The 26,998-nt window shown below is 33.0% G+C and overlaps 1 long non-coding RNA gene across 1 annotated transcript; it reads left to right on the top strand.

Annotated features, from left to right (window-relative positions):
• The first annotated feature begins 7,824 nt into the window (after positions 1–7,824).
• LOC143051071 (uncharacterized) lies at positions 7,825–9,628 on the top strand. The gene is made up of 3 exons (XR_012970574.1): positions 7,825–7,923; positions 8,512–8,672; positions 9,360–9,628. It is a non-coding gene; the product is annotated as an uncharacterized LOC143051071 (long non-coding RNA).
• Positions 9,629–26,998: the final 17,370 nt, after the last annotated feature.

The following is a 26,998-nucleotide window of genomic DNA, read 5'->3' on the forward strand; positions in this document are numbered from 1 at the left end:
TTGATTTTACAAAAGTATTCTATTTTCAATTGAAAGCTAACAGTTTACATTATAATAAAACTAAGAATAGAAATGGGAAACGTCTCAAAGAAAGAACAACCCGACCAAACAGCAAACAACAACAGAAGGCCAACAATTGGTCTTCAATACAGCGATAAAATCTGGCACCCGGAGGCGTGCATCAGCTGGCCCCTTAAAATCTAGTTCAGTGATAATGAAGTCGTACTAACACCTTAATATAAACAAGAAACTAAAATTTAAAAGTAAACAAGACAAATAATGCCAGAGGCTCCTGACTTGGGACAGGAGCAACAATAAGGAGAAACAAGAAAGGAACCTTAAAGAAAAGAAAAGAAATATTGACGATAATAAAATTGAGAAAGGAAATGGTGAATATGTCAAAGCGACAACCACCCGACCATAGAGCAAACAACAGACGAAGGCAACCAATGGGTCTTCAATGTAGCGAGAATTCCCGCACCCGTAGGTGTCCTTCAGCTGGCCCCTAAAATATGCATAATAGTACAGTGATAATGGACGTCATACTAAACTCCGAATTATACACAAGAAACTAAAATTTAAAATCATACAAGACTAACAAAGGCCAGAGGCTCCTGACTTGGGACAGGCGCAAAATTGCGGCGGGGTTAAACATGTTTATGAGATCTCAACCCTCCCCCTATACCTCTAGCCAATGTAGAAAAGTAAAAGAATAACAATACGCACATTAAAATTCAGTTCAAGAGAAGTCCGAGTCTGATGTCAAAAGATGTAACAAAAGAAAATAAATAAAATGACAATAATACATAAATAACAACAGACTACTAGCAGTTAACTGACATGCCAGCTCCAGACCTCAATTAAACTGATTGAAAGATTATGTCTTCATCATATGAATATCAGGTACAATCCCTCCCGTTAGGGGTTTAGTATCATACTATCATAAAATATATGAGAAGAACATAACCCGTGTCATGCCAACAACTGTTGTTTTAGAAATAAGTGTGTTTAGTTCCGATGCAAAGACCCTATCAGTGAATCAATGTTAAAGCCAAAATATGCAATCTTTAATGACCTGACAACAGTATCGTAACTATATCCCCTTTTAATAAGTCTATTTAAAGGTTTTGTTAGTTTCTGAGGAGAATACGTACATTTTTGTGCTTTATAAAGAATATTTCCATAAAATTTTGGATGTGAAATACCTGAACGTATAAGATGTCTGCATGTTGAGTTATATTTACGAATTATTTCCTTATACCGGTGATAAAATTTAGTAAATGTTTTGACCAGTTTGTGATATCGAAAACCCTGGTGTAATAATTTTTCAGTAATACATAAATTTCTCTCGCTAAAATCTAATACATTGTTACATACACAAGCGAATCGTACAAGTTGAGATATATAAACACCATAAGATGGTGACAAGGGAACGTCACCATCTAAAAATGGATAATTAACAATAGGAAATGAAAAATCATCTCTTTTATCATAAATTTTTGTATTAAGCTTCCCGTTTATGATATAGATATCAAGATCGAGGAAAGGGCAGTGGTCAGTGTTATCATTAGCTTTATTTAAAGTAAGTTCTACAGGATAAATTTCTTTAGTATACATACTGAAGTCGTCATTATTTAGAGCCAATATATCATCCAAATATCTAAAAGTATTGTTAAATTTTTGTATCAAATGTTGTTTTGATGGGTCTTTGCTAATTTTAGTCATAAATTGTAACTCATAACAATACAAAAACAGGTCCGCAATAAGTGGTGCACAGTTAGTCCCCATTGGAATTCCAATAACTTGACGATATACAGAATCTCCAAAGCGAACAAAAATGTTATCAAGTAAAAATTCAAGTGCATAAATAGTATCAAAGCATGTCCAATTGACATAGTTCTTTTGTTTATTGCTACTAAAAAATGATCTAAAAGAGTTTGAACATATGTACTCGCATTCCGACTTTTTAAATGCCCAGTTAATTAGGGATGTGAATTTTTTCTTAATAAGAATATGAGGCAAAGTGGTATATAGGGTAGAAAGATAAACCTTCTACAACAGTGACACAAAGAAAGAGGCGATCCCCAATTCTAAAGCTATCGCCAATAAAAGTGAAAAAAAAAAACAAAGGGATATTTTGAAGCTATTGAGATAACATCAAGTCCCATCAGTATACCATTTAATGTTGAGTACCATGAAGAATCTTCAATAGTTAAAAGGGAGCTTTCCTTTAGTTTTAGTGAGCTTGTCTCATGTCTCCTGTTATTATGTGAATATCACTACATGTATTACAGTTGTATACCCTTGAGCATAAAAGAGGGACGAAAGATACCAGAGGGACAGTCAAACTCATAAATCTCATAAATTAACATACTAGTAACACTACATTCAGAGAATGTTAAGGAAGTTCAAAAAAAAATACAACAAATAGCATAGCGAATGTCCATATAGGGAGATTCGATGATGAACATAACTATTTCATTGATTCTTTTCATTTTAACGTGATTCCGACTAGATCTTATTTTGAATCAGAATACATAACTTTTGCCTGCAGTTTTAGTTGATTTTAAACTTCTTGAATGCAATGATTCATAAATTTCTTCTGGTTATATTTCAACTCGCAAACAAAGATTATCATAAAATATTTTTGAAGTGATCTGTTGATAGCGCGTATTTGAGAAACCCCGATTATACTACATATAGTATAAGCTGATATTATACCTCTAAGTTTAATTTTTTTCTACATTGCTAAGCAAACTTGTTTTGTTTCCACAATTGTCACATTCTATACCATGTGCTTGGCATTTGCCTTTAATGCACTGTTTCAACAGTATACACAATTATGTCATGTGTAAAGGCCAAATTTTACGAACAAATTTTCAAAAATGCCGATCTTCCTAATTTCCTCGAAAAGGTGTTATGTAAAAAAAACTCTGATTGAAATGTTGCCTATAATTTTCGAGAAAATATCAGAGATAGTGACCCTGAGAAAATTGGAATTGTCTGATGATGTCAAAGCCACAATACCGGTGAATCTGTGATGATGTCAAAGCCACAATACCGATGAATCTGTGATGGTGTCAAAGCCACAATACCGGTGAATCTGTGATGGTGGCAAAGCCACAATATCGGTGAATCTGTGATGATGTCAAAGCCACAATACCGGTGAATCTGTGACGATGTCAAAGCCACAATACCGGTGAATCTGTCAAATCGATAGTACGACACATAGGAATGGCATTAAACTTACTGTAAAGACAAGAATAGTGATTGGACTTTCGTATTCTGTGACGGAACACCACAGTCTTTTCCAGAATATTTTGAATGGAGCTGATATCTGTTCACATTGCTTCAGTAACGCGACGTGTGCATATAAAGCTTCCTTTTTTTAAAAACAGAACAATTCATGCAAGAACATATTCGCCAACATTGAAATTTCTCAAGTGCGAATCAAAAGGAATTGCACTAGCTTTATCTGGGAATAGGAGGGGCACACTTTGAAATGAATACTGACAACTTTTAAAATATCTTATGCTTTTAAACATACCGATTTTGATTTGTGGTAGAAAGGTTGAATTTTTATCGAAAATTAACCCAAGAAATTTGGTATCATCAACAATTTTCTCGCATCTTCAAAAGCAGCTTGGACGTCCTGATTGTTTTTTCTCAGAATATACTTGTTATTATAACATCTAATTGTTCAGGTACATGCGGTTAAATGCAAATTTGATCAGTGTGCAAACGAACAAACTGGACACTATCACTGTTCTAAATGTGATCGAATTATACCAAGAAAAGACATAGCAGAAAGACATTTAACGGTATCCCAAGTAACAACAGAAACAGACGATAATGTAGCAGAAGCGGACCATCAGGTGTCAGAACAGTACCAATTTGGAAGTGTGAGAGATTTATCCGAAAACAACCTAATAGGGTAACTTAAAGTGTCCACCTTGGAAGGTTGTCTGGTTTAAGGTTTAAGCCAAAATGTACGACACATATAACACTACTCTCAGAGTCTCTGATCGATGATGGTATGCCTCCATGTGGTCAAAAACATCATGCCACCATATTTTTATGTTAATGTTTTATAGTACACTTGCAAATGCAAGGTATGCATTGTGGTTCATCTTCTCTTTTTTCAAAGAAGCTACAAAAAACTGGAGAAAGAAAACATGTCAAGTTCATAAGGCATTTTATATTCACCTTTATGCGAACTTGCTTACTTTGATCCAATGCACAATTTATACCAAGGACCGCAACAAAGGTAAGTAAACTTTGGTCAGACGTACCTGACATTCCTTTACCACGGTCTTCAAATTTGAAAGCTAATTCCGACCAGTTGTCATAGAAAACTGTAAAAAATACAATTTGCGAATTTAACATGAACAAGAGACCATTGATTTGTTTGTCTCACAATATTGGAAAGTACTGGAGGTATTGAAAATTTTAAATCCGGGTCACAGGAGCCAAAAGATATGCAGCAAGTATATACATTAAAACGCAGAGAATCAACAGACAAATATTAGAATCCATTGAAATGCAAACAAAAGAAGACACTACATTCATAAGACATACACAACTAGTTCCATTGTTTTCCTAGCCACACATAACCATCTATATTATATCTATATGAAATTGAAATGGGTTGTTCAAATATTGCGAATTCCAGCATGTTAGGAGTCGATACATCATTTTATATTGGCAATGTTATTTAATGTGACATTAACTTCTTATTGAATGCCTAAAATGTAAAATGAGTTTTTCTTAAAAATCAAACCTTCAAAGACAATTGACACTAGTGATGGTAACAAACAGGATTTTACATGTGACATTTGTCTTTCACAATTCGCGTCGTCTAAAGCTAGCCTGAAAGAACACAAGATTTGGAGACATGACCAAATAAGACAGTATGCTTGATTTTGTGGCGAGAAATTTGTATGGAGATCTACACTTAAATCATAGATGCAACTGTAGCTTGTAAAAATCAGTTAGTATTAAAAAGCATCAATATTCCAAGAATAAGAACTTCCCAGGACTGTTATCAGTTTGATCACAGACTTTGGTCAGTCAGCATCGTTTATCTTCAGATAAAAAATATTCGCTATATAAATATTTCTATATGCTAATGGACAAAGAAATATCCGAGTTGAGTGTATTTGGAACGGACTATGATGTTTAATAATGATATGCATTATGATTAACTTATTAGTTTTAAAGAGGAGGAGGAATTAAGGACTTTAAGTGCTGTAAATTGAAAAAACGGTTAGAAACATGTTTGTCCGTTTCCATTTCCCAAGTGGAAAAGATGTTGAACAAGGAGTTAAATTAGACTTTGCCATATTGGCATAGAATTGGCAAATGCCAAATCTGGTGAGAGTAGAAGACAAGACAAAAAGAAAAAAAAGTAGGGAGTGATGAATGTGATGTTTATCCTGTAAACATTGAGGTTGTGAGTTTGAACCCACAAGGTGTATTTATCTCGGATCCTACATGTTAAAGTAATGGAAGCGAGTCAACAACAGCAATCAATCATCTGATGAGAGATACTTCTCCAGTGTATTTTTTCTTGATAATATTCTCATTTAAGCAATCTTCTGTCCTTAACAGCATTTACACTAATTTTATAATGCTAGTTTCGAAGAAAGATATTATTGTTTATTAGTGTAGGTAATCCTAGTTCAGATACTGGAAGACTATACATTAACCTTCTCGAAAGAAATAAAACAAGTATTCTTAATTCACAAAAAAAATTGATGGCAACGGCGCAAACCTCAACAGAATCCTGCTAGTCACTAGGAACAGTTGTAAATGTTATCAAACAGAACCGACAAATAAAACAACACAGAGGAAGCCAGGTATAATTGAGATCTTCAGAATTGAAACTTGTATCTATTGTTCATTGTTTTTCTCTAAGAAATACTTGTAAAAATGAGAGATAAATTAATTTTTTATTCAGTTTGCAATTTTCAACTATGTATTTATTTATTTTTATTCCATCAATTAATAGTATTGGTCAATAGTCAGTCATGTCAGTCGATGTGGGTGTGAATGATTCAGATGATATAGATGATGTCACATCTGTATCTCTAACATGATCATTCACTCCTGTCCACAAGACCAGAGCAACCAGAAGTCCTGAAACCCCTTCCAAGGTATCCCTTGTACAGTGAACATCAAGGCTGCAGTAAATGTGAACGTTTCGCGGTTACTGTTAAGAATCTGATTTTTTAAAGTATTGATACTTAATTGCAGTGAATGCTATAAAACAAATTGGTGCATCCCCACACAAAAAAAGCCAACTCTCTCCTTTTTTTCTGCAACACACACATACCCTTTGTAGGGTCAGTAGAACCGCTTCAAGTTCCTGCTAAATTGGGGGAATTCGGAATTTATAGTTTTCATTAACAGGTACAGTAGTTTTTAAGGGGAAATTTAGCATTAAGAAGCGTAATCATATGTGTTGAATAGAAATATAAATAATTTTAAATTAAAAATAAAATATTTATTGAGATTTTGTGGCCAAAAAAACTTCCTCGACTTACTTTAATAATAGGTGTCAGATATTCATAAGTGATAAGATTTATCTTGTGTGTACTGTGGGAACCTGAAACTTTTATTGTTCATTGTATTTCTTTCTTGTTTTTGTCTTTATCAAAGAGTAAGAGTAGAAAAATAATGGAACTATTTCTTTTAGATACTGTTAATAAAGATATGGAACAGGAGCAGGAGTCAATGGATGATGTATTGGTAAGTTTCCTTGATTTCTAGAAATATTTGCCACTGACGTGAAGTACCTGCAATTATTCAATCAGTTAATGTTTCTCATCATTGATAACTTTAAATATACTCTGATTTGGATGGAAAGTTGTCTCATTAACACTCATACCACAATTTCTGGTTCGTATTAAGCAGCTATGAGTGAATTACGCTCAACTTGACGAGATTAAAATGTCATTTTGAATTGATTTGTTTCACACAAGTTTTCAAACCCAAATTCATAGCTTCATGATTGTTGTAAGCTCTTCTTGTTTCTTTAAAATATTTTTGTTTCATATGTTTTATTTTAGGATGAATCTTTGATCAGTCTGAATGGTAAACCTGAATCATTGTGGTTTTTTTTTCATTCATTTTCATTTGTTTTGTTGTTCTAAAGTTCAGGCTACTTGTATGAATGTATTAATTTGTTGTTTAAAGTTATGTTTGATTACGAATTTAATTGATTCATAAGGAAATTTTATGTGATTTGAATATCATTGAAAATATATATATATATTCAATACTTTATACATTACAAATTTATTTTAAAATTGCGATATTACATCATAGATCTAGGGAAATAGTTATTGTTAACTTGAAATTGGTTATTGATTTTCAGATTTTATGTTTTATTTTCTTATATATATATATGAATCGGTTACTGTTAATTATGCTTCATTCTGACGTATTAATGCAAATTGGAAAAAACATTTAACATTTCTGGGAAGGGTAAGAGAGGGAAGTGGTTGGGGAAGAATATATGCTGACAAAATAGGTAGAAAACGGGTAAACTAATAATAAAATAGAAGAGATAACTGGAGATATGAGAAAGAAAGGGAACGTTGGAGAAGAAAAAATACCCTGCATCCTATATAGCTACCGGTTGCTTATATTAAAAAAGACAAATATGACTTTCAAAAATGAACAAAATTCATGTTACTTATCATGCTTACAAAAATATTATTCATTGTAATGCAATAACAAGATCTTAAGAGTTGGTTATAGAATGTTATATTCTATTTACCATTTCTCAATATATTAATTAATATAAAATTAATATTACAAGATCCCTCCCTGATTTGTTTGGAGCAGATGGGTCAGTGTTGCTAATGGATGTCCCTATCAACAATAGTACGCCAATGAAAAGGGTGGAACAGGTCACAGGTACTGTACATTTTTATCGAAAATGCTTCATTCTTTCAATATAAATCGACTATTAAGATATTATTAATTTCAAAATATAGGCGGGACGTATTATGGTACCCATATGTCCGGCCATCTGTTTTTCGGTCCGGCGCCCACTTGTTGCACCGAAACTGGAGAACCGCTTATTCTAGTATATCATGAAACTTATGATTGTCAAACCTTCTGTATACTTTTTGGGGAAAATGAGATTTTTAAAAACTTTTTGAGTAACTTTACCCAATTTCAAGTTGCATTACTATTAAGTTCTGTGTATTTTTGGTGTTGATTAAACATTTAGTTTAGAGTTATCGATTTTCTTTTCGTAAAAAAAGGGGTGGTCACATAACGCGCCGTATCTCAGACACTTTTTTAAAATTATTGCAAGCTTTTTATTCATCAATATTAAAATAATCAATTACAAGTATTTCTACAGCTGATACTTATATGTGATGAATTTATCATCGTTCTTTTATATCTAAGATCATTATATAAGTCCTATATAAAGAAGAAATTTCTGAAACTGTCTAAAAAATAGCATATCATACTTGATCATAATTTTCTTTCAAGGGTTCATTTGTGAAACCTGTGGTAAAAAGTACATGAGCGCCACTGGACTTAGAAACCACATGGCAGAGCACAATAATGAGCAAAGGTACACTTGTGGGCAGTGCCAGCAAAGGTTTCACTCAAAGACTCTTTTCAGGTCTCATTTGCTGCTCCATGCTGATGTATGTACCTCAATTCAATAAGAATTTCGAGTTAATCTAATTTATCTGTCAGTCTACAACCACATTTCTTTTTTTCAATTCGTAAAGTTTTGGTAAATGTTAAATAGTTGAGATATATGAAGTTGAATTCAGAATTCTAAATGACCTTTAAATGTTTGCACTGTGCTAAGTCAGGAATCTGATGTACAGCAGTTGTCGTCTGTTTATGTAGTTCATACGTGTTTCTCGTTTCTCGTTTTTATATAGATTAGACCGTTGGTTTTAATCGTTTGAATGAAGAGTTGTCTCATTGGCACTCATACCACATCTTCCTATATATAATTAAGATTACAAATATCAAGTATATGAAAAGACTTCGTGCATTCTGCATTATATCATAGCAAAAAAAAATAATTGTTTAGCCCTAACGCTAGGACGGTCCATGTGTTTTAAGTGCAAAATTGATAAGTACAAAATACGATAAGAAAAGCAACGCGATCCACTTTTTTGTTGGGCCAAAAATTACTGTCCGAATATCTTTTCTGTAATTCTAGCAAGGTTTCGTTGAAAAATCAAATTTCTAAAGTCTGTATCTCAAAAAGGGCTATCATTGTCGCTTATGGGCAAATTAATTGTTTATTACAATCTATAGATGGTATACAATGAGTTTTTATAACATGTTCTCACACTTACATACTTTTTTGTCAGGAAAGACAATATGCATGTACCAAATGCACGAAGAGATATTGCCACACAAAAGACCTCGTTTCCCATGAGAAAGCCGTACATCAGGAGTCCATTTTTAAATGTGACCATTGTGGAAAATCTTACTCATTTCAGTCAGACCTTCAACGCCATCTAAGAAGTGCCCACACTGGGAGAATGTACAGGTGCTCAATGTGCAATAAGACCTTCTCCTACAGGTCGAACTTTACCAGACATTTGATACGAAAGCATGATGATCAGGTTGAATAATTAAAAATATTTGTTACATTTCTGGTATTAAAAAAATGAAAATTAAACAATATTTAGAAGAAGAAAAATTTGTTTTAACTTATATATTGCATAGTTTAACCATATATCATAACCAAAAATTGTGAAATCCAAATCTTTGAAAAATCACATTCATCCAATATTTTTTAACTATACTCACAAAATATGTACATACATTATTAACAGTAAATAGTGTTTTTAATAGTCTATATGCGATAGAAGATAGCTTAGTCTCTTTAGCAGATAATAACTTGCACCAATAACTAAGACACTATTTATAATTTAATATCAATGTCCAAAGGATATCTACCAAGTTCACTGTATACCATATAGTTAGGTGTGGAATTTTTCAGTTTCAAAAGGAGTTTCAGATGTATTCTTTCTATAGGGGTAAATTCAGTAAATTAATATACGTCATCAGGGACCGCCCATTTGGGGGAGAGCTTTCTGTCTAAAAGTGAAGTCCTGTGCTCTTCTGATTGGTAGATAATGTTTGTAATAAATATTTTTTGGTAGATGGATCATTACTAGAGTTGAAAAAATAAATGCTGAACGTACTATTTTTTTCCCTACAGGGTTGAAAAGTAATGGGGGTCAGTATAGGAATTCAGTGCGAATCTACATTGTTTGTAAACAAGGCCCTGTGAATGCCCAAAAATGCCGCATGACCCTATGTTTTTATTGTTGCAAAATCGTATTAAATACAAGAGAACAACAACACAACACTACAATGTAATATACACAGAAACGGACCAAGCACAAGACAAAATCCCACGAGAACAACAAACACAACATCACAACCAAATACATGAACTTGGGATAGACAAGTACCGTGACACGTCTCATCGCAATGTCAATTTACACTTAAAAATAAGAGAAAACAAACGACGCAACGTTAAATTGTAACACACACAGAAACGAACTATAATATAACAATGGCCATATTCCTGACTTGGTACAGGACATTTTTAAAGGAACAAATGGTGGGTTGAACCTGGATTTGTGGCATGCCAAACCTCCCCTTTTATAGCCATGTGAAATATAACATTAAAATGACAACTCAACACCACAGGACTACAATATGAATAAATTGGAGAACACAATTGACAAAGAAACACACGAACAACAGCCAACAAAATGCAACAAGTTCAAAATTTTAATACGCCAGAAGTGCATTTTGTCCATACAAGATCTAATAGTGACGCCCAGATACCAAAAAAGAGGCTGATTTTACAAGTTTTAAAAAATCAAGGTGTTGCATTACTTTTTTCCATGTGTATATATCATTCAAATTGTATGTAACTACAACATATAATTTTTCTTTAAAATTATACTGCACCTTGACCTAAAATGTATTTTGAAGTTCAATGGTAACTATAATGTATATTGAATTATATCTTTATATTTCAGTGTGCTGTTTGCAATCACTAGGATACGAGGTTGCCGCTATAGCTGCAAAGGAGAGCGAGCCAACGCAACTGTTTTGGACTCCAAGAGGCTTGGAATTCGTAAAAGACATGCAATTACAAAAGGGATTTCGAGAATCTGTATTTAGTTAGTAATGATGAGTTTTAAATATTATAATATTATATACCATATTTTTTCAATTGGTTGACAGGAGAGTTAACATTTTCAAACAACGTTCTTGTAATTCACCAACCTTGTAAAATACTGTCTAAGCACATTAACATATAATTTGTAGTAACCAAACAGCAGAAAATACACTTAATTATAATGGTGTCTGAAACATTTTACATGACAGCATCATGACGAAAAAGATTAAGCAGAAATATAATTCTTTTCAGAATAGAAAAAGGTCTCGACCAAATTAGGAGGTGACTTTATGTCCCAGATGAGTAAGCAATTCGTGTAACTCTCAGATTTCTTGCAAAAGGAAACTACCAGTCAGAGGTTTGATTGATTGATTGCTTGGTGGTTGCTTTACGCCGCATTAGCACAAAAAGGCTATATCGCGGCGAGAGCATATTTGAATATCTTTACAATTCAAAGCATATTTTTAAAATAAGACAAAAAGTCCTTCAATATACTAAAATTCTTGACTAAAGAAAATTGATTATATACAAAAAAAAAATCAACAGTAAAATAACGTGATAAAAATTAAAAACGATTTAAATATAATAAAGTTTTTATATTCTATAATAAATTCCAATTTCTTTTAAAAATGCAACAATATTTGTTAATGGAACATTATTGAATAAATCATACATATTATTGAAATGCTTCTTCCGAAATTCAGCAATACAATTAATTAAAACATGTTTAATAGTATACTTGCAGTTGCAAGGAACACATTGTGGTTCATCTTCATTTATTAAAAGATACTCGTGTGTTACTCTAGTATGACCAATACGACATCTAGTAATAACACACTGATCTGTTCTGCACATAAATAAAGGCAACAGTAGTATACCGCTGTTCAAACTCATAAATCCATGGACAAAAACAAAATCGGGGTAACAAACTAAAACTGACGGAAACGCATAAATATAAGAGGACAACAATGACACAACACTACAATGTAACTAACACATACAGAAACGGACCAAGCATCAGACAAACTCCCACGAAAATAACAAATATAACATCAAAACCAAATACATGAATTTGGGATAGACAAGTACCGTGACACGTCTTATCACAATGTCAATTTACACTCAAAAATAAGAGAAAACAAACGACGCAACGTTAAACTGTAACACACACAGAAACGAACTATAATATAACAATGGCCATATTCCTGACTTGGTACAGGACATTTTTAAAAAATGGTGGGTTGAACCTGGTTTTGTATTATTAAAAGGTTTGCCTAAATTAGGTTTAATTTCATGCAATTTATTATCATCTTTTTTACTCCATTTATTTTTCAATATATTAAAAACATATTCTCTAATATTAGATTTAAGATCAGTATATGGTATATCACCTTTTCTGTCTAGCTTCTCATAATAATTAATCCAGCTTCCTACATTTGGCACATACATCTTGTTCATTTTTAAAAGAATTGGAACGATTTGAAGTGTAGTGTTACCGTTGCAGGAATATCTAAAAATGAAGCTAGATTGTTGTCACCATCAGTTATATAGATATCAATATTATAGAGGTCATTTATTTTTACAGGAACATAATGCGGAACTTCGAAAATGTTTGACCAGTTTCCCATAGAAACTGCACTTAACCTTCGAAGAAGTGGCTTTTGTTCTCCATCGACAATAGATTCACCACAAATATTAGAATACAGGTAAATGGATTCTGATTTAGATATGCTACTTGAAATGTCTGCTTCAACTAAGGCAACTCTCCAATTTCCATTTAAAAACACAGGTGAATTCAGTTGAGAAGAAAAAGTATATGCTTTGTTGTTTGGAAAATAGTTCAGAGATTTTTCACTATTGAATGTTATGTAGATGCTCATCTTCAGGAGTCATTTGGATCTGTGATATCCTCTTCATTCAACCACTGATTATATTTATTTGGCCACCCTTCAAACTTAACTAACCACTGAACCCGTCCATTTCTCTTACGTTTTCGATTTTTTTTTCTACATACGACATAACATCTTCATCCTTGTTCACTTTAACCATCTCTGATTCATAAAATAATCCTTTTATGGAAGTTCCATCATACTCCTTTATTCTATAGACCGGTATAGCCTGCATTCGAAATCTTTGGCTAACTTTAAAAATTTCTCTTGTGAAATGTGAAATGTTCATCATATGAACGGTCAAATAGCATAGAAATGTAAGAAATACGAACGAAGTCATTAGCCTTAAAGTGGTATGATCGAGGCTTTTTTTATGTTATTTTCTTTGGTTTTAAATACATATATGCCCATATATCTGCTTCGTTTGTTTTGCTGACGTCTTTTGGTTGGATATTGTTCAAGCTTCTATGTGGGGTAGAATTGTATACTTTAACAATATCTTGAAGTACATCCAAGTACCTATGATTTCTCCTCTCTGTGAAGTATCGATACATCATATTTTTCACAGTCTTGATAACTCTTTCAGCGTAGTTAGCCTTTGTTTCTGAATTCTGTGTGGTGAAATATTGTATACCTTCATTTTTCAGATATGATTTCATTATGTTGTTGTTAAATTCTTTTCCTTTATCAGTTCGAATCTTTTTACATTTTCTGTTACCAGCTAAAATTTTCTTCATTGCCTCGACTACAACTTTTGCTGATTTATTTTTCAGAACCTGAATCCACAGATACTTTGAAAAGATATCCACGACGACTAATAGGTATCGAAACTGATCGTTTTCACTTGCAATGTTTGACATATCAGCGAGGTCCATGTCCCACTGATCATCAATTCCAGATACAATTACACGTGTACGACGAAAAGAATGACGGAGTTCCTTTCTTAAAGTGTAACTGTCTTGACTTCGTAATAGTCTTTTTATCCTGGATCGTCCAACATTAGTGATTCCTTTGGATTTTAATATCTTGTATATTTTTTCGGGACCTACATGTGTGTTTTTATATGTGTTTGATATTAAATCATTTATTCTATCTTGTGTGTTCATCTTGGATTTTTTTTCATTCTATGAAAGGTAAGACCTGTTCCCTCTGTATTTAAGGCTGATAGTCTTGGTTTGGTATCTCTACGGAAGTAAAGTTTTGAAAGCGAAAAGGAATTTAAATTTTACTGACACTTTCTTCAATTGAGATACCTAACCAATATGCACTTTGTAAAAATATAATAAAGAGACAAAAAAACAAAATACAAGTAACTAACTTTTATTGAAATATCATTAGAAACAGTTCAAGCACCTCATTGTTCGTCTAGTAAATGCAACAGAGGCTTAATCAGGAGTGGTATTAATTTGTGATACACTAACAGTAACGTCCACCAGCAGTGGCATCGACCCAGTGGTGTAAATAGTTATCAAAAGTACCAGGATTATAATTTTATACGCCAGACGCGCGTTTCGTCTACATAAGACTCATCAGTGACGCTCAGATCAAAATAGTTAAAAAGCCAAACAAATACAAAGTTGAAGAGCATTGAGGACCCAAAATTCCCAAAAGTTGTCCCAAATACGGCTAAGGTAATCTACTCCTGGGGTAAGAAAATCCTTATTTTTTCGAAAAATTCAAAAGTTTTGTAAACAGAAAATTTATAAAAATGACCATATAATTGATATTCATGTCAACACCGAAGTGCTGACTACTGGGCTGGTGATACCCTCGGGGACGAAACGTCCACCAGCAGTGGCATCGACCCAATGGTGTAAATAGTTATCAAAAGTACCAGGATTATAATTTTATACGCCAGACGCGCGTTTCGTCTACAAAAGACTCATCAGTGACGCTCAGATCAAAATAGTTAAAAAGCCAAACAAATACAAAGTTGAAGAGCATTGAGGACCCAAAATTCCCAAAAGTTGTCCCCAATACGGCTAAGGTAATCTACTCCTGGGGTAAGAAAATCCTTATTTTTTCGAAAAATTCAAAAGTTTTGTAAACAGAAAATTTATAAAAATGACCATATAATTGATATTTATGTCAACACCGAAGTGCTGACTACTGGGCTGGTGATACCCTCGGGGACGAAACATCCACCAGCAGTGGCATCGACCCAGTGGTGTAAATAGTTATCAAAAGTACCAGGATTATAATTTTATACGCCAGACGCGCGTTTCGTCTACATAAGACTCATCAGTGACGCTCAGATCAAAATAGTTAAAAAGCCAAACAAATACAAAGTTGAAGAGCATTGAGGACCCAAAATTCCCAAAAGTTGTCCCAAATACGGCTAAGGTAATCTACTCCTGGGGTAAGAAAATCCTTATTTTTTCGAGAAATTCAAAAGTTTTGTAAACAGAAAATTTATAAAAATGACCATATAATTGATATTCATGTCAACACCGAAGTGCTGACTACTGGGCTGGTGATACCCTCGGGGACGAAACGTCCACCAGCAGTGGCATCGACCCAGTGGTGTAAATAGTTATCAAAAGTACCAGGATTATAATTTTATACGCCAGACGCGCGTTTCGTCTACATAAGACTCATCAGTGACGCTCAGATCAAAATAGTTAAAAAGCCAAACAAATACAAAGTTGAAGAGCATTCAGGACCCAAAATTCCCAAAAGTTGTCCCAAATACGGCTAAGGTAATCTACTCCTGGGGTAAGAAAATCCTTATTTTTTCGAAAAATTCAAAAGTTTTGTAAACAGAAAATTTATAAAAATGACCATATAATTGATATTCATGTCAACACCGAAGTGCTGACTACTGGGCTGGTGATACCCTCGGGGACGAAACGTCCACCAGCAGTGGCATCGACCCAGTGGTGTAAATAGTTATCAAAAGTACCAGGATTATAATTTTATACGCCAGACGCGCGTTTCGTCTACATAAGACTCATCAGTGACGCTCAGATCAAAATAGTTAAAAAGCCAAACAAATACAAAGTTGAAGAGCATTGAGGACCCAAAATTCCCAAAAGTTGTCCCAAATACGGCTAAGGTAATCTACTCCTGGGGTAAGAAAATCCTTATTTTTTCGAAAAATTCAAAAGTTTTGTAAACAGAAAATTTATAAAAATGACCATATAATTGATATTCATGTCAACACCGAAGTGCTGACTACTGGGCTGGTGATACCCTCGGGGACGAAACGTCCACCAGCAGTGGCATCGACCCAGTGGTGTAAATAGTTATCAAAAGTACCAGGATTATAATTTTATACGCCAGACGCGCGTTTCGTCTACATAAGACTCATCAGTGACGTTCAGATCAAAATAGTTAAAAAGCCAAACAAATACAAAGTTGAAGAGCATTGAGGACCCAAAATTCCCAAATATACCAGGGGTGAAAGAATATTTTTCTTCGCAAATAATGATTCTTTGCACACTTGGTAATTGGCTCCTGCAAATTCAACAACAACTATTTTGGCAGTAAGTGATATATGATTTGACAAATCCTTAAAATTGAACATTATTGTGGACAATCAAATACATGAATTAACAAAGAAAATCAGCATCTCATTAGCTGCAATTTTCACTTCTATGTGACCGTATAACCATAGAACTCAGAATGACAAACACTGTCGATCTACTTCATATACATAATAGTATAAGCAATCTTGTTACTCAACTATATACACAACACGCTGCAAATTTCATAAATTGAATGATAAAAGATATTCATGTATTTTTAAGAAAACATATGTACATGTATATATACATATGAAAATGTGTTGGTATTATTGCCAATGAGACGAGTCTGCACAACAGACCAAATGACACAGAAATTAACAGCTTAAACCACTATTTAATTGTTTTTGACTTTTCATTTACCGTGAAATAAAAAGTGATAATTATTATACCATTTCAATAAATGAAATGATTGGATATTGCAAACCACTGTTGGCCAAATGCAATGTTACATTTACTATTTATAATTTAGTATGCTGAGAAAAAAATAATTAAGATAATGAAAGTACCTCTAAGTTTCTGGTTTTGTTATGGCAGTTTGAGTTTTCCCAGTTGTTGCGGGTAGTTTTCATTACGTGTGGTTGATCACATATAAAATATATTCTGCTTCCAGATCGGTATCTATTCCCCGATTAAAATGTCAAACTATCACCATGAATTCTGTAAAATTTTCTGTTAGGAGTCGCTCCATCACAAATGAAAACACGGACATGAATCCAGCACATCCTAAAATTCCAATAGCAGACAAAACACTCCAATATAATTGATGACTGTCGAAACCAGTGCATGGAAAGTGATTGAAAACATGATACAATTTCAAAAAAAAAAAATCCCATGTACCATAAAGGCTATGATGTGCCTATTTTTTATAACATTAGCAGTGTCCTTTATTCAAACCTAGCTTATATGGGTATCTGGCATGTTCAGGTAAGAATTATTTTCCCTAAATATCACTTTCTGTTCCTTTATAATTATATGAATAGGCGTGGCACGCATCTCCACAATGTCCTGTGTAACAGACAGTACTACAATCTACTACAGAATTTCGTTTATTTACCAGTCTGTTCTATTCTTTGACTGGTGGGTATACTTTCCTATGTCAGTTTCCTTGACCAAACGCAGCACTTGTAATATCCCTTCATCATTTGGTTCAATATATATGACAGTTTCATTATCAGCTGGTCTCAATCTCATTATTCAAATCCATGCAACAATGATCAATAAAATGTTAAATGTACAATAATAAATAAAATGTGCAACAATAAACAAATAATTACTAAATTATCAATGAAACATGCTACAAACTAATCTCCAACCAAACAATTAAAACGGAGATTTTAAAAATAGTCTGACGAATTTGCATGTAAATGAAAAATAAACTAAACATGGACTTAGCATGCAAAATGTGAGCAATATCAGAAGAAAAACAAAACCCACCAAATATCAGTACTACTTATATTAAGAAACATTCTGAAAAATATCATACAACTTTAAAAAGCAAATAGACCAACTAATACCTAACAACTACCTCAAGATAGCAGAAAGCATGGACATCAATATTGTCATTGACAATTATTTAAGTACGGAATAAGTCGGATACAAACGAGGAAGACAACTCGGAAGTAATTGACATTCTAAGTGGACAAAAACCAAGAAATGAGCTACACATAGCTGAAGATGTAATAAAGGATATAAACAAGCTTAACAAACATAGATATCCACTGCTTACACTTTGCTCTGATGTCATATTAGAAGGAATGTAACACAATACATGGAGTCCTAAATGTGTCGTTCAAAGGAAGTGTTGGTCCGAAAGAAAAACAGTGATATTACTAACAGCATAGACAATGGAATTAAAACATCCAAGGATACAATGTATGCATCTATACTAGAAACACCTACCAGCAAAATAAGTGATATTGGTCACCAGCTAAACCAGTCATATTCTATAAATATGGACATAATTTGTACCCAAACCAAACAGAGTGGTGAAGCTAGGACTAGACTCAGTTCAAAAAGCAAATATATGAACTCAAAGTGTTCACAGACTCTCTAGAATCAAGAACAGACAACCAGCCATACAAAAAAAGAACAGAAAACCAGAGTTATGAAAAGAAAATGTGGACGTCAAAACAGATAAGGAATCCTACAAGTAGGGCACGCGTTGCAATAGGAATTAAGAGGGATGTCAATGAATTAGACAGGTTATAGTGAGGTTGAACAGGGTTAGTTTGGATAGGGTTATGTTGAACATGAAGTGAAAAAAAAGGTGATAGCCAAACATATTTGTTTTCTGCAAGAAGTAGAAACTGTTCATCATACAAATAATAGAATTAGGATATGAAATAAACCTGGAATAAGCAGGTACCAGTCTCTTTCTTTGTCTCCTCCTTTATTTGTTAATTCAGGAATTTGTTTATTTATTCTCAGACTCTCTAGTGTTATCAAAACTTTTAACAGATATTATCTTTTTTCCAAGTTTGACATAATTATCAATATCCTTCATTCTTTTTCCAGGTCTTCCTGTTCACCAAACATATATTTTTATGAAATATTTTCCTCTTCATTGCAAAATATACTGTACCTTGTCAAGTGCTGGTGGCAGTATACGTAATATGTTTTCGCTAGCTAGACAAATTTTTGAGTGCATACAGGGACGTAAAAAGGACATTGGTTAAACAAAAGCCAGATTCAAGAACTTGTTCAAAGTACTTGTACATGGTTGCACATGGCATATGAACTACAATAAAAGAAAACAGATGATAAGACCTACAAACATAGACAATTGTGTGAAATTGACTTACCTGTAACATAACTTTTATTTTTGGACAACCTGGATGAAAAGTACATAAATCAGACCAAGAACAGAAAAAAAGGCCATACACATTATCCATGGAATCAGGAGGTGTATCTTAGGGAAAAGTAAACACAACTGGTCAAAGAACAGTTTTTATAGACCGACAAGACAAAGAATTACCATCAGACAAATTCTGGGGAAAAAAGGTAACTAATGAAACCAAGGACAATAAAATACATGTATCTATAAGTTCTTTCATGTTCAAGTTATACAATACTCCTGATAACTTGATTGGAGTACTTAAATAACTCTGGATAAATGGATCAACACTGCATACACTGGTTATATCATTGATCTAGACAATGGACCATTCCAAAAAACTGTTCCTATATCAATTGAATAAATTAGATAACTAAATTCAGAGAGATCTTGAAAAGTTTTCAAGTAAAGAAATTATCTGCGTTATGGATTTCCACTGCAGATCAATAGTATAGATGTAGATATAGATTGAAAAAGTGGCAAATAATGATACTCGCGGAAATTATGTCATCTATGATACGATTATTTCTGTCTTTAAAATTAACCACAAAATCGTAATTTGCTTGACCATATTTTTGTTTATTTTATCAATTTTGGGATCAGATATTATTTAAGAACCATACCACTTCCTTAAGAAGATAAGAGGGACGAAAGATATCAAAGGGACAGTCAAACTCATAAATCTAAAACAAACTGACAACGCCATGGCTAAAAATGAAAAAGACAAACAGAAAAACAATAGTACACATGACACAACAGAGAAAACTAAAGAATAAACAACACGAACCCCACCAAAAACTAGGGGTGATCTCAGGTGCTCCGGAAGGGTAAGCAGATCCTGCTTAAGAAGTCTCTCCCAAGAGAAATGAATACGATGTACATGAAATAACAAAAATATTAAACAGTGATGGAATTGTTAATCTACAGATCACATCAAAAATATTATATGATAATAATGTTTGCGGGTTGAAATGAAAGCTGTAGAAAATTATTGATAAATAGATTCTAGAAATTCGAGAATACAGATCAACTTAAAATGCAGGCAAACATCATTTATTCCGCTTGAAAATAAGAACAAGTCGGTAATCACGTTAAAATGAAAAGAATCAATGAAATAGTTATGTTCATCATCGAATCTCCTTATAAGGACATACGCTATGCTAGTTGTTGTATTCATTTGATTCAGCTTGCTTGACACTCTGAATGTAGTTTTAAGTTAACATTTATAGTCAATGTTATTTAATTCAACATTGTTCTTACATTTCATAATCTCTAGGCAATTTCGATTGACTTTCATAGTACACTTACTATAGCAACCACTTTCTCAGTTAAAACACCTCTGTAACTATGGGCATCATATTTAAGCACCTTGTTACAATGTTCTACATCTAAATCATTATGATGATTTGTGTTCACGGCCCCCTTATGGTTTTCAGTTTTGTTCCATATAAGTCCGTGTGCCTGGCGTTCTGTTAACAAAACTTCAGTTTGGGCTATAGTTTCCAAAAGTACCACAGTCGTATTTTGTACAATGCCAATATTTATAGTACAAAACAAAACAAAACTGGTCATTTCTCAACATCCTTGATCTATCATCCATATGAATTGCATCGTTGTGATCCATTCGTAATACATGTACACCAAATGTTAAAACCCACTTTGAATACGCACTAACACCATCAGGTTCGTTTTCGTTGTCAACGATGCGGAACAGAAGAAATGCACGAGTAAATCATTGAATTCAACATGAACATGACCAGTTTAAACAGCAGGCAACGGACAATTGTTTTAAATTAAATCAGAAACAGTCAAAGTAATAGGTAATATGAAAGCCATCGATAAATTAATTATGTTTGTCATCGAATATCCTTATATTGGCATTCGCGTAGCTATTTGTGCGTCCATTGACTCTCTAAAATGCAAAATTTATTCAGTTAAAGTCAGATTTATTTTCATCAATATTCGTAATATTTTCAGAGGATTGTATGTGAATAGTGATGGAATTGTTACTGTACAGATGGCAGCAAACTATATTATGATATTAAGCTCTTTGTTAGCAGACATTTATAAATCATTGAGATTCAAAAAGTTTACTAATTAATCTAACTGCAGGCAAAAGTCAAGTGTTCTAAATAAAAAAAAACAGTCAATGTTATTGTTATCATCATTGTCATTAATTTTGTATTGTTATGGCAATTACCTCAAATGAAATGTAGAGGAAGTAGTGACATGTCTATTAACTTAATTCTATACCAACAATTTCTTCAAGCAGGATAAGATTCTATCGACGTATTTATTTAGATTAGTACACCGTAAATAAATGGAGAAATTTCAGCAGAGTGTTTGATATTTACAGGTTTTGCCATACAATCAAAGTCATCCTTGGATCCTTGGTCTAAAGTTAAAATGTCATGTTTTGTCATCAAAATTATCAAATGAATAAACATTGCTTATGATATCCTGTTAAAAAGGTAATAACCACAATGAATATATATCTTTCAATTTAAAACAAATGTGTATTGGTAACTAATTGTATCTGTTTCCGCAAAAAATGGACGAATCGTCATAGATCGTTTTGAGATTTACTGAATTGAGGTTCTGTAGTAGCTATCTTTCAAGTGGCGATTGACCGGTATGGTATTGTTTCTAACATCACATAGGTACATTCTTATGCATTGGTGTAGGGTACTGTTTGTCTCCTCGTGGTTGATAAATTTCTGTTTCTAACTGTGGAGGTCGTTTGCATCGTCTCTTCCTTTGCTGTTTTAAAGAAGGTTTGGGTCTTGCGAATATTTCTGAAAATTAATAGTGGAAGAAATGTCATTAAATTTTCTAGCAAACAGATGATAGATATTACTTTCTGTACGTTGATACGATTGTATTAGATTTATTGACATATTTACGCCTGACAACTTTCATTGTTGTTTCTGTTGTTTTGTCGTTAACATATACAACATCTACACTTTCTTCTATGTTAATTTCTTTTGCAGATGACCTTCTAATTATGTCCGAAAGTAAGGAAGGACTACAAAATAGTCTTGATAAACTTAACAATGTTAGTGATGATTGGCAACTAATCTTAAATATTAAAAAGACAAAAAACTATGGTTATCCAACAACACACTAGGAAATTCGCCTTTTATAAACCTTAAAGATAACATAATACAGAATGTTACTGAATATAAATTCTTAGGTTGCTTATTAAAATAAAATGGTAACCTCCAACATAGTCTCGAAGAGCTGGTAAATAAGGCCCTAAAAGTTTAATTTTTCCTTAGAGTAAAGACATATTTGGTATCTTTCGAGATTCGGCATGAAATCGGGAGAAAAACTCTCTAAAGCCCTGCAAAATTTGTTGGTAAGAACAGGAAAAGTTCATTGACGAAATCATATGCGTTAACAATACTTGTAACATCTTTTAAGAGTACACTAACCAATTGATACAGTGCCATTGGAGGGTATAGTTAGTGCTTCTTCTAACATTTTCTTCTGACTTTCTGCTAGTTTCTTTGCAGGACTAGGTCCAATGTTAAGTTTGCTGGGAGTAACAAGTGTAAATTTTTCACATATATCCTTGTGTAGTGTAAACGACTTGTCTACTCCGTTTACCTTCTTTAACTCGTCGCTGATGAGAGCTTGTTCTGTTTTTTAACCTTGACTTCTCCTAACCCAAGATATGTTGGTCTAGTCTTTCTATTTTTCTTAACATTTTTGATAACAAATACTGCTGTAACCTGATCAGCCTTCAGCCTTTTTAACCTTGTTAGTTGGCATTTTATCTGTTTAATAACATCACATTTTATACGACGATTATTCGACTAATTTTCAAGTACTCTTTTTACTCTGTTTTTTATTTCTTGTTTTCCCCGATTCTATATTTACGGGATTGGACACAATTCATTCTGCTAAACAATTAAAATATATACAAGGTAATTAATAAAAGATGCTATTTGAAAGAATATGGTTACATAAAAAAAGGTTTGAAATGACAAACACTAGCATTATACTCAGTAAAAACCTTTTTTCCATACAATTTATATTTTGTATATTAATACCCACAAGGACTGTTCGTTCTGGATTGACATACATTTATAATCTTTTCTTTCAAATAGGTCCTCTCGTATATTTTGTTTCATAACGTTTATAAAGGCTTGTATCATATTCAATTTATAAATACAGCTTCTTTATTATGAATCTAGCTGGTATCATATTCAAATCATAAAGTTTTTTTTTATGTAACTTGTTTGTATAGTAGCAATCAGGAATAAAAATTAAAATTTTAAATATAACCAGATGCTCCGCAGGGCGTAGCTTTATACGACCGCAGAGGTTGAACCCTGAACGGTTGGGGCAAGTATGGACACAACATTCAAGCTGGATTCAGCTCTAAATTTGGATTGTGATTTAATAGTTGACAAAGCATAGGTTTCTGACACAGAATGAATGTGTTCTAATGAACTTAAAGATTATTTAAATTTATCAGTTGGTAGTAAAAAGTGAATATACATTGTATATTGTATATAACAAAGATTTAAGTTGATTCTGGACGAAGAAAGATAACTCCAATTAAAAAAAATTCTTGCAATAAGATATTTCTTGCTTACTATTCTGGACAAAGAAAGATAACTCTAATTAAAAATTTTTAGCTATTTCACAATATTGTGAAATTAGATATTTCTTGCCATTGCACAATACTGTGCAATTGAAAAGACTTGCTATTGCACAATACTTAATACAATAATTTTAAATCCTGATTTGGACCAACTTGAAAACTGGGCCCATAATCAAAAATCCAAGTACATGTTTAGATTTCAGCATATCAAAGAGGCCCAAGAATTTAATTTTTGTTAAAATCAAACTTAGTTTAATTTTGGACCCTTTGGACCTTAATGTAGCCCAATTTGAAAACCGGACCAAAAATGAAGAATCTACATATACAGTTAGATTTGGCATATCAAAGAACCCCATTTATTCAATTTTTGATGAAATCAAATAAAGTTTAATTTTGGACCCAGATTTGGACCAACTTGAAAACTGGGCCAATAATCAAGAATCTAAGTACATTTTTAGATTCAACATATCAAAAGAACCCAACCGATTCATTTTTTGTCAAAATCAAACTAAGTTTCATTTTGGACCCTTTGGACCTTAATGTAGACCAATTTGAAAACATGACCAAAAGTTAAGTATCTACATACACAGTTAGATTCGGCATATCAAAGAACCCCAATTATTCAATTTTGATGAAATCAAACAAAGTTTAATTTTGGACCCTTTGGGCCCCTTTTTCCTAAACTGTTGGGACCAAAACTCCCAAAATCAATACCAACCTTCCTTTTATGGTCATAAACCTTGTGTTTAAATTTCATAGATTTCTATTTACTTATACTAACGTTATGGTGTGAAAACCAAGAAAAATGCTTATTTGGGTCCCTTTTTGGCCCCTAATTCCTAAACTGTTGGGACCTAAACTCCCAAAATCAATACCAATCTTCCTTTTGTGGTCATAAACATTGTGTTCAAATTTCATTGATTTCTATTTACTTAAACTTAAGTTATTGTGCGAAAACCAAGAATAATGCTTATTTGGGCCCTTTTTTGGCCCCTAATTCTTAACTGTTGAAACCAAAACTCCCAAAATCAATCCCAACCTTTCTTTTGTGGTCATAAACCTTGTGTCAAAATTTCATAGATTTCTATTAACTTAAACTAAAGTTATAGTGCGAAAACCAAGAAAATGCTTATTTGGGCCCATTTTGGCCCCTAATTCCTAAAATGTTGGGACCAAAACTGCCAAAATCAATACCAACCTTCCTGTTATGGTCATAAACCTTGTGTTAAAATTTCATAGATTGCTATATACTTTTACTAAAGTTAGAGTGCGAAAACTAAAAGTATTCGGACGACGACGACGACGACGACGCCAACGTGATAGCAATATACGACGAAATTTTTTTCAAAATTTGCGGTCGTATAAAAATCACTTACCACTCCTCTAAACACTTCGGAAGTATATCGGAAAGGGGTCATCTCAAAATTCATTTAGATGTTGATATAAGCTGTCATCACTTCTTGGATGTTGTTAAAACTTTTAATTGTTTACCTACGACTGGGACATTTTCTATCATCGTTTTTATGACAAATGAAATTTATTAGTTGGATACACTCGTTCGTAAAACGATTTTTGTTGGTAAATTTGACAATAAATTAAAATAAATATTTTTGTATAATTTTCTGGGCATACGTTTAAGTATTTAGTTGTAATTTAACAGTGGTTTTGAAGATACTTTGAGAAATAAATATACTTTTGTGTCTATATGCAATAAACAGAAAGGGAAAAAAGGGGGGGGGGGAATGATTAAAGACATCAAAAGATACAATATATATATTTAGACAGAGATTCATAATAAATCTTACCTTCAACTTTGCACCCATTGATGCTTATGCCAGCCCCCGACCCAACCCGTACTACAGTTGATGGGGACTGACATATCACAATAGTGGTGGGGTGGTGCACTGTGATTCACCTCACACCCCTTCCACATCTCAGCATGGTTTCAGACACTCTGTTACAGACTCGAAAGCCACGGACACATTTCTCTTCCTTTGACGATACGAAGGTGGCATTAATATACATCAATAGTTCCAATGACAAAATTACGTGACGTCCTGCCATTTTGATTTCGCGGTCAATAAGTATTTCGCGGTCAATATGCGATAACGAGGGAGGACGGATACACGATGCATGCATTTTTTACTATTTATTTAATAAGTATTTTTTTATTATTATATGATTTTAAAAATAAAAAGTGAATAAATGAATATTTTTACGGAAAAACTTCGAATCCAACTTTTACACATTTTTTTTTATCTTGTTTTTCCCCCCAAAAAAAATGACCGCGAATGACCCATTTACGCAATATAAATTAGGTCGCCCTAATTTTGGTTAAAAGTTAATGGATTGAATTTCCTAAAGTACAATACATGTGCTAGATAGATTAATAAAATTTAGGTTGATCATGAAACTATGTTAATCACAATGTAAAATACTACTAGCACTATTTTGCCATACATGTTATAGTTGCTATTTAGTTTTAATATTTAACTTTTAATGTAGATAACTGCACTACCCTAAAGTGCATTGCACATGTATGTAGTGGAAATATACTGAGCCAAAAAAGTTCAGCAACAAAAATGTAAAATTTTATTTTATTACAAAATCATAACAACATATAATTTTAATAATAACTAAATGGAATTATGACTTGTCAGAAGTAACATGAATGTTTATCACTCACCTTCATAAGGATTTTCTTTGTATGGAGCGAGGGGAGGTCAAAATGCGGAAATGAGTATAGTGTTATTTAAAATTAATTTCTCAGCCATATCCGAATTGGTTGCTGCCTTATACCAGTCATAAGATAAAAATTGGGATACCATAAAGCATATTTTGTTAATAAGGAACAAAAGGGTAAAACATGCTACACAGAGGAACAAGTGATAAGTATGCTGGAGTTTCTTATTGACAACATATTTGTTGAATTTGGAGGTA

This window comes from Mytilus galloprovincialis, chromosome 11 (assembly GCF_965363235.1).
Source record: "Mytilus galloprovincialis chromosome 11, xbMytGall1.hap1.1, whole genome shotgun sequence".
Taxonomy (NCBI): Eukaryota; Metazoa; Mollusca; class Bivalvia; order Mytilida; family Mytilidae; genus Mytilus; species Mytilus galloprovincialis.